Source organism: Triticum urartu, chromosome 7A (assembly GCF_056163025.1).
Source record: "Triticum urartu cultivar PI428250 chromosome 7A, HENAU_Tu73, whole genome shotgun sequence".
NCBI lineage: Eukaryota > Viridiplantae > Streptophyta > Magnoliopsida > Poales > Poaceae > Triticum > Triticum urartu.
The window spans coordinates 404,535,366-404,545,768 of record NC_141879.1 but is presented as its reverse complement, the minus strand read 5'-3'; the positions used below and the strand labels follow the sequence as shown (position 1 = coordinate 404,545,768).

At 44.1% G+C, this 10,403-nt stretch overlaps 1 pseudogene; it reads right to left on the bottom strand.

The window, feature by feature from the left end:
- Positions 1-7,967: 7,967 nt before the first annotated feature.
- Positions 7,968-9,927, bottom strand: LOC147959754 (uncharacterized; annotated as a pseudogene).
- Positions 9,928-10,403: the final 476 nt, after the last annotated feature.

Genomic DNA, 10,403 nt, shown 5'->3' with positions numbered 1-10,403 from the left:
TCATCGCTTCCTCATAGTTCGTAGGCTCGTCATGGTCAAGTAACATGACCTCCAGAACAGGATTACCGTACCACTCTGGTGCGGATCTCACTCTGGTTTACCTATGAGGTTCGGTAGTAACTTGATCTGAAGTTACATGATCATCATCATTAGCTTCCTCACTAATCGGTGTAGTAGTCACAGGAACAGATTTCTGTGATGAACTACTTTCCAATAAGGGAGCAGGCACAGTTACCTCATCAAGTTCTACTTTCCTCCCACTCACTTCTTTCGAGAGAAACTCCTTCTCTAGAAAGGATCCATTCTCAGCAATGAATAACTTGCCTTCAGATCTGTGATAGAAGGTGTACCCAACATTTTCTTTTGGGTATCCTATGAAGATTTACTTCTCCGATTTGGGTTCGAGCTTATCATGTTGAAACTTTTTCACATAAGCATTGCAGTCCCAAACTTTAAGAAACGACAACTTAGGTTTCTCGCCAAACCATAGTTCATACGGTGTCGTCTCAACGGATTTAGATGGTGCCCTTTTTAACGTGAATGTAGCTGTCTCTAATGCATAACCCCAAAAACGATAGTGGTAGATCGGTAAGAGACATCATAGATCGCACTATATCTAATAAAGTACGGTTATGACGTTCAGACACACCATTACACTGTGGTGTTCCAGGTGGCGTGAGTAGTGAAACTATTTCACATTGTTTTAACTGAAGGCCAAACTCGTAACTCAAATATTTTACTTCTGCGATCATATCGTAGAAACTTTTATTTTTGTTACAATGATTCTCCACATCACTCTGAAATTCTTTGAACTTTTCAAATATTTCAGACTTGTGTTTCATCAGGTAGATATACTCATATCTGCTCAAATCATCTGTGAAGATCAGAAAATAGTGATACCTGCCACGAGCCTCAATATTCATCGGACCACATACATCAGTATGTATGATTTCCAACAAATCTGTTGCTCGCTCCATTGTTCCGGAGAACGGAGTCTTATTCATCTTGCCCATGAGGCATGGTTCGCAAGCATCAACTGATTCATAATCAAGTGATTCCAAAAACCCATCAGCATGGATTTTCTTCATGCGCTTTACACCAATATGACCTAAACGGCAGTGCCACAAATAAGTTACACTATCATTATTAACTTTGCATCTTTTGGCTTCAATGAATATGTGTATCACCATGATCGAGATCCAACAAACCATTTTCATTGGGTGTATGACCATAGAAGGTTTTATTCATGTAAACAGAACAACAATTATTCTCTAACTTACATGAATAACCGTATTGCAATAAACATGATCCAATCATATTTATGCTCAACGCAAACACCAAATAACACTTATTTAGGTTCAACACTAATCCCGAAAGTATAGGGAGTGTGCGATGATGATCATATCAATCTTGGAACCACTTCCAACACACATCGTCACTTCACCCTTAACTAGTCTCTGTTCATTCTGCAACTCCCGTTTCGAGTTACTACTCTTAGCAACTGAACTAGTATCAAATACCGAGGGGTTTCTACGAACACTAGTAAAATACACATCAATAATCTGTATATCAAATATACCTTTGTTCACTTTGCCATCCTTCTTATCCGCCAAATATTTGGGGCAGTTCCACTTCCAGTGACCAGTCCCTTTGCAGTAGAAGCACTTAGTCTCAGGCTTAGGACCAGACTTGGGCTTCTTTACTTGAGCAGCAACTTGCTTGCCGTTCTTCTTGAAGTTCCCCTTTCTTCCCTTTGTCCCTTTACTTGAAACTAGTGGTTTTGTTTACCATCAACACTTGATGCTTTTCTTGATTTCTACCTTCGTTGATTTCAGCATCATGAAGAGCTTGGAATCGTTTCCGTTATTCCTTGCATACTATAGTTCATCACGAAGTTCTACTAACTTGGTGATGGTGACTAGAGAATTCTGTCAATCACTATTTTATCTGGAAGATTAACTCCCACTTGATTCAAGCGATTGTAGTACCCAGACAATCTGAGCACATGCTCACTGCTTGAGCTACTCTCCTCCATCTTTTAGCTATAGAATTTGTTGGAGACTTCATATCTCTCAACTCGGGTATTTGCTTGAAATATTAACTTCAACTCCTGGAACATCTCATATGGTCCATGACGTTCAAAACGTCTTTGAAGTCCCGATTCTAAGTCGTTTAAGCATTGTGCACTAAACTATCAAGTAGTCATCATATTGAGCTAGCCAAATGTTCATAACATCTGCATCTGCTCCTGCAATAGGTTTGTCACCTAGCGGTGCATCAAAGACATAATTCTTCTGTGCAGCAATGAGGATAAACCTCAGATCACGGATCCAATCCGCATCATTGCTACTAACATCTTTCAACTTAGTTTTCTCTAGGAACATATCAAAAATAAAACAGGGGAGCTAAACGCGAGCTATTGATCTACAACATAGATATGCTAATACTACCAGGACTAAGTTCATGATAAATTAAAGTTCAATTAATCATATTACTTAAGAACTCCCACTTAGATAGACATCCCTCTAATCCTCTAAGTGATCACGTGATCCAAATCAACTAAACCATGTCCGATCATCACGTGAGATGGAGTAGTTTCAATGGTGAACATCACTATGTTGATCATATCTACTATATGATTCACGCTCGACCTTTCGGTCTCCGTGTTCCGAGGCCATATCTGTTATATGCTAGGCTCGTCAAGTTTAACCTGAGTATTCTGCGTGTGCAACTGTTTTGCACCCGTTGTATTTGAGCCTATCACACCCGATCATCACGTGGTGTCTCAGCACGAAGAACTTTTGCAACGGTGCATACTCAGGGAGAACACTTATACTTTGATAATTTTAGTGAGGGATCATCTTATAATGCTACCGTCAATCAAAGCAAGATAAGATGCATAACAGATAAACATCACATGCAATCAATATAAGTGATATGATATGGCCATCATCATCTTGTACTTGTGATCTCCATCTCCAAAGTACCGTCATGATCACCATCGTCACCGGCGTGACACCTTGATATCCATCATAGCATCGTTGTTGTCTCGCCAATCTTATGCTTCCACGACTATCGCTACCGCTTAGTGATAAAGTAAAGCATTACAGCGCGATTGCATTGCATACAATAAAGCGACAACCATATGGCTCCTGCTAGTTGCCGATAACTCGGTTACAAAACATGATCATCTCATACAATAAAATTTAGCATCATGTTTTGACCATATCACATCACAACATGCCCTGCAAAAACAAGTTAGACGTCGTCTACTTTGTTGTTGCAAGTTTTACATGGCTGCTACGGGCTTAGCAAGAACCGTTCTTACCTACGCATCAAAACCACAACGATAGTTTGTCAAGTTGGTGTTGCTTTAACCTTCGCAAGGACCAGGCGTAGCCACACTCAGTTCAACTAAAGTTGGAGAAACTGACACCCGCCAGCCACTTGTGTGCAAAGCACATCGGTAGAACCAGTCTCGCGTAAGCGTACGCGTAATGTCGGTCCGGGCTGCTTCATCCAACAATACCGCCGAACCAAAGTATGACATGCTGGTAAGCAGTATGACTTATATCGCCCACAACTCACTTGTGTTGTACTCGTGCATAACATCAATGCATAAAACCTAGGCTCGGATGCCACTGTTGGGGAACGTAGTAATTTCAAAAAAATTCCTACACACACGCAATATCATGGTGATGCATAGCAACGAGAGGGGAGAGTGTTGTCTACATACCCTCGTAGACCGTTCGCGGAAGCGTTATATCAATGCGGTTGATGTAGTCGTACGTCTTCACGTCCGACCGATCCAAGTACCGAAAGTACGGCACCTCCGAGTTCTGCACACGTTCGGCTCGGTGACGTCCTCGCCTTCTCGATCCAGCAAGAGGGGTGAAGTAGTAGATGAGTTCTGGCAACACGATGGCGTGGTGACGGTGTTGGTGAAGAACAATCTCCGCAGGGCTTTGCCTAAGCACTACGAAAACTATGGCGGAGGATAAACTAGAGGGGACGGGGTTGCCGGCACACGGCTTGGTATTTCTTGATCTGTCTTTGGTGCTAGCCCTACCCCTCTATTTATATGTTGAGCCCTGGGGTCGAAACTTGGAGTAAAAGCCTCCTCCAAGTCGGTTTCACCCGAAAGGCACGAGTCCTTCCCAGACTCCAGGGCTAGACGCCAGGGTTCCTGGCGTCTAACCTCTGGTCTCCGAAAAACTTCCTTTTGCACTTTCCAAAAGCCTCGTGGGCTTTCCCCTTTGGCCCAGATAAAGTGTTCTCGTGCCCAAACATTTCGGGAAACATCCGGAACCCCTTTCGGTGAATTCCGTAACACTTCCGGAGATCAAACACTACTATCCCATATATCAAACTTTATCTCTGGACCATTCCGGAGTTCCTCGTCATGTTCGTGATCTCATCTCGGACTCCGAACAACATTCGGTCATCAACATACATAACTCATATAGTACTATATCGTCAACGAACGTTAAGCGTGCGGACCCTACGGGTTCGAGAACTATGTAGACATGACCAAGACACCTCTCTGGTCAATAACCAATAGTGGGACCTGGATGCCCATATTGGCTCCTACGTATTCTATGAAGATCTTTATCGGTCAGACCGCATAACAACATACGTTGTTCCCTTTGTCATCGGTATGTTACTTGCCCGAGATTCAATCATCGGCATCTCAATACCTAGTTCAATCTCGTTACCGGCAAGTCTCTTTACTCATTCCATAATACATCATCCCGCAACTAACTCATTAGTTGCAATGCTTGCAAGGCTTAGGTGATGTGCATTACCGAGAGGGCCCAGAGATACCTCTCCGACAATCGGAGTGACAAAAGCTAATCTCGAAATACGCCAACCCAACAAGTACCTTCGGAGACACCTATAGAGCACCTTTATAATCACCTAGTTACGTTGTGACGTTTGGTAGCACACAAAGTGTTCCTCCGTTAAACAGAAGTTGCATAATCTCATAGTCATAGGAACATGTATAAGTCATGAAGAAAGCAATAGCAACAAACTAAACGATCAAGTGCTATGCTAACGGAATGGGTCAAGTCAATCACATCATTCTCCTAATGATGTGATCCCGTTAATCAAATGACAACTCATGTCTATGGTTAGGAAACATAACCATCTTTGATCAACGAGCTAGTCAAGTAGAGGCATACTAGTGACACTCTGTTTGTCTATGTATTCACACATGTATTATGTTTCCGGTTAATACAATTCTAGCATGAATAATAAACATTTATCATGATATAAGGAAATAAATAATAACTTTATCATTGCCTATAGGGCATATTTCCTTCATTCACTTGGGGAATCCTTCTCCCTTTCGAGGTCTTAATGATCCTAGGGATCCTTCTCCCTTAGGAGGTCTTGCATTCCAAGGGAGTCTTCTCCCTCAAGAGGAAACCCACAAGGGGAGATACATGAGCTAAGCTCTAATGTCTAGATCTATTCTTTGCTCCCCCCTAAATGGAGGAGGAAGGGGAGTATATATAGGTCCAAGGGATGAAGGGGTAAGTAGGGACGAGATGGGGATACAAGGGCCAAGCCCAATAGCCACGCACAGGGGGCCCCGTGTGCACGGGGTAAGTGGAGCCCATGCGCACGGGGTATCCAGAGACCTGACGCATGAGCCCGTGTGCACGGGGTCCGCAAGGCCCGTGGGCACGGGGTCCCGTGGGCATGGTACACGCCCGTGCGCACGGGGTTGCCTGGGAGCTGCAGCCTTCTCTTGGCGCTTCCTTCTCCACTTCCAGGCTTCCCTCTTGGATGGTGTAGATGTTCTCCTCTTCTTGGACTCCCCCTCGATGAATGTGTAGCTCCACCCACACCTATGTATGCACATGAGAGAGGGGTCAAGTAGTATACCATCCTCGAAAGGTACAAGTGGACACGTGTAAAGGAGATGGTTCACCTTTGTATGTATGAAGTAGATGTGGCACGTGTCACTTGCCAAATGGACTCTTGACATGGCGATGTCCATAGGATGCTCCGCATCATCCCCTCCCCCTTAGGAAAGATCCGACCTCGGATCGAAATCCAAATCACCATGGAAAGAGATGATGTTGTCGTGTAGTAGTGGACGATCACCAAGCATCCATCATCTTGTAGTTCCAAATGGGCACTCTCTGATGTTGTACCGTCTTGTAATTCCTTCAAAAGGAGCAAAGATAACAAGCACTTGGAAAAACAAATGTGGTTGGCGTAAGAGCAAAACCAAGCATTCAAGAGGTGATTCCCCCAACAAGTGTTGTCATCAAGCATAGCATATGGTTTGACAAAGAAGTGTGGCATGGCATTTAAGCATATAAGGTGAGCACAATCAAGGACATCATGGAAACAAGCATGCAAATGGGAGGTCGAGATGCAAATATGTGTGACAAGTGAACAAGAATCTACCTCACGGTCACAGTAAGCATGCATAAAGCACTCAACAAACGGTCTATGGTATGCATAGGAATCATTCACGAGACCAAATATAATGAGATGTCGAAACACATGGGGCAAGTGCAAGACAATCCAATCATAATGTGCATATGGTGTAGTGAAGATATCATGGCACTCGACACAAAGGAAGGAGCAATTGTTCAATATGTGTGAGGCAATCAAGTCAATCATGTGCAAAGCATGGAAATGGATGCCATCAACCACAAGAAATGAGCAAGTATGAGTCATCGGTGATGCAACATAAGCAAGCATATCAATCATGTTGTGCAAGCTAGTGGAGCGAAGATGCAACACACTAGAGGATATCATGGCAATCATGTCATGTGAGCAAATAATAGGCATAGGCAATGCACATGACATATCGCAAGCACGAACACAAAGCAAGATCATAGTATCATCATAGGCATGGGGCACAAAGCAAACATGTTAATAACAAGTGATATCTCCACCCAGCTTGCAAATACACATACAAGTACTAGAATCAATCATCATGTGTAATGCAAAGCATGGGTCACAAATGCATGGCAAAGGCATATGAATGAGCATATCATGCAAAGTGAACATGGCAATATGGGCATAAAGTGAGAAGTGGTAAATAACCCATAACCATGTGAGGGCCGTGTAGAAGAGATGCACGAAGTCTTTGCGCGAAGGGAGCGGTTGTAAGGACAATCCACGGGATCCCAAGTCATCGTTGCTCTCTAGAGCTTGTTTTGTCAACTCATGGGATTGTGAGGTTGACAAGTATTCATGGGTACCTACACAAAAGAGACACAAATGAAAGAATGTGTGTGCATGGTAAATGTACACATCATCCATCATGATGTGTATGTGCATGTGTGAGTTAGCACAAGATAAGCATCGCTCAAAGAAATTTGATGCATGGTATAAGAACATGTCATCCATCATGAAAGAATAGTTATTGTGTATGACATGATGGGGATGCAAATTTAACATACACGTATATGGCACATCAATAGCATGTTTATTCATGGGGAGCATATGGTGCACACAAGTAGTGGGATCATGCAAAGTATAGGAGGTAGCAAAAACTCCTAATGGGTATGAGGAAACTATGGGGGCCTCCTCATGAGCAATAGCGGAAGCATAATATGGAGAAAATGGACAATATGCAAAACAATGCATATCCGAAGCTAGGTGGTCATGGCATGGCATATGAGATAAATGATGCAAAGGAAGCATGTCAATATCATCACAAGAGAAACAAATGCCAATAACCATAGGCTTGTCATCTATGCCATGTGTGCAAATTGGGTTTATTTTAATAGAATATGCATTGTCACTATGAAGAGATTGCAAATATGACATATGATTGATCTCATGCATAGCATATGACAAGTCAAGCGGATTGGCAAACATGATGTGACCAAGAGAATTATCACAAGATATCCTATGGAGCATAGCAGCACAACTAGGCAACTCAACATGCTCATCATCATATTCATCATAAATAGGTAAATCATCGCATGGGGAAATCATACTAGCATGAAGCATGGTAATAGGTGGATCAACATCATGCAAGCAATCAATATCAAGAACGTCCACTAGTGGGACAAGAGCATCACCTTCACCTATGTTACCTTTCTCATTCCACTCAAGTGGTGTAGGTGAGGTGGGAAAGACCATATTGTGGTCATCTTCATCTTGATGGAACCATGTGGGGGGTACATCATAGTCCATGTCCATCGTCTTGTCCAAAGGAAGGACGAAGTCATCGAAGATCGGCGCATCATCATAGATGGTACCTAACACCAAATGAGAAGACACAATAGAGGTAGAGGTTAAGTTGTTAGAAATTGAAATGGCCTCATATGCCTCATCAACTACCTCACTCTCTCTATGTGGTGGTGGCTCACTCACTCCCTCAAGGTAGGTGCACTCAATGTCACATATGGTGGAGTCACTCAAATCACTCAAGTGGTGGTGGCGGTGGCTCTCCTCACATGGGAATTGGGGCAACTCATGAGATATGGGGCTAGTGGTGAAGTCACTCTCAATCTCAATATGGTGGCTAAAGTCACTCAAGTCATCATACGTCACCATGGTCGAATGGAAAATCCCATGCTCAACCATCTCATAGTCGTCGCCGTGGATGAAGGCCGAAGATGGCACATCATCACTCTCATCATGGATGAAGGCCGAAGATGGCACAACATCACTCTCGCCTCCTAAGATGGAAGCATCATCCTTGCTCGTCACCATGTCGCTTGCCTCCAAAGCTTGGTCCTTGAAGGTCTCCGTAGTCGTACTCGTTGCCGCACCATCTTGAAAAAGAGTCATGGAGGACTCGTCATCATCAATGCCACAAAGAGGGATGGAGGTGAAGTCGAACTTGGGAGGATCGTCTTGGAGCTCATCAGGCTTGGACATCTTGGTGGTACTATCCTCATGCTCATGGTCATAGAGCTTAGTCGCCGTGAAGTGTGCTTGGGGTGGAGAAGCCTTGGCCTTCATGAGTTCTTGTTCCGCCTTGAGAGCACCAATGTAGTTGTCGTCGAGGGACTTGTAGTTCTCGAGGAAGATAGTCTTAGAGATGTCGTTGTTCAATCCCATCATGAAGTGGAACTTCATTGACATGGGGTCGTCCATGCCGGCACGTCGCAAGGCATGCTTCATCTCCTTGAAGTACTCGTCGATGGACTTGGATCCTTGGATGGTGTTCTCTAATTGGCGTAGAAGTTGTTCCGTGTAGGTTGGAGGCACGAACTCTCGCCGCATAGCTTTCTTCGTCTTGGGCCAACTCATGCCGTAGCTCTTCGAAGGTGTGTGAAGCCACCATGTGGACGCGTAGTCATGGAAGTTTCTTGAGGCGCACTTCACTTGATCTTCGGGAGGGACTTGATGTAGCTTGAGGTAGTCGTCCATCAAACGCTCCCACTCGAGATACTCCTCGGGTTCTAGAGTCCCATAGAAAGGAATCTCGTGGTTGGTGTCGAGGCCGTAGTAGCTTGAGGGAGTAGTGGACTTGAGCTCATGGAGTAGGCGAAGATGCTGTACGTTCGAAGGCGAAGATGCCTTGAAGTCACTTGGTGAAGATGCCAAAGGTGTTGAAGGAGCCGCGGCCTTGTAGTCGAAGTTGTTGTACTGTATGGCCCGCACGCACAGGGGTGCTGGAGGCCGTGTGCACGGGGTCCCGTGTGCACGGGGGTCTAGGGCCCGTGTACACATGGGTGGTAGAGAAGCCAAATCTCATCTAGTAGGTCGCTCTTCATGGTCTTGTCGATGTCGATGCTTGTGTGTACTTGCCATAGATGGTAGCTCGGGAGTCTTTGCACTTGAGCGTCTTCTCGAAGATGAGGAAGACCGCTTGCAGTTCTTGATGAGGGCCTTGAGCTCCTCCATTTGCTTGTCCATCTTGGCATCGATGACATTCTTCATAGCATCAAACTCATTGTCGTGGTTGTAGACCGGAGATGATGTGCTTTGCTTATCCATCACAAGACTCAAGTAAAGGTGAGTAGGAAATGAGATAAACAATACCAAGCTACCTTTTCCCAAAGTTGAGGATGTATCTTGTATCACTCAGTGTGAGATGAAAGAATAGTGGAATTGGTACCGGACTTGTTCACTCACACCTACAAGTAAAAGCTTATCGAGTGGCTTGGTTAGGACAAGTGGCACAAATTTCATGCAAATTGAAGTCCAAGATATTGTAAATGTTTAAATAAATCCAAAGGACTCAAAATGCAAAGCAAGTGATCACAAATATAGAGGAGGGCAATTAAGAAACACACATGATGGGATAATGGGGCTTGTGCAACTATAGGGATGAGCCAGACAAAATTGCCTAACGAAGACTAAGCTCGTGTTGCACAAACACTAGGAGAGCACTAGCTTGATTGCACACTTGGGCACTATTCACCACTTGGCACCAACCTATATGTATGCAAGCAAAATGTTTCCTATTCCAT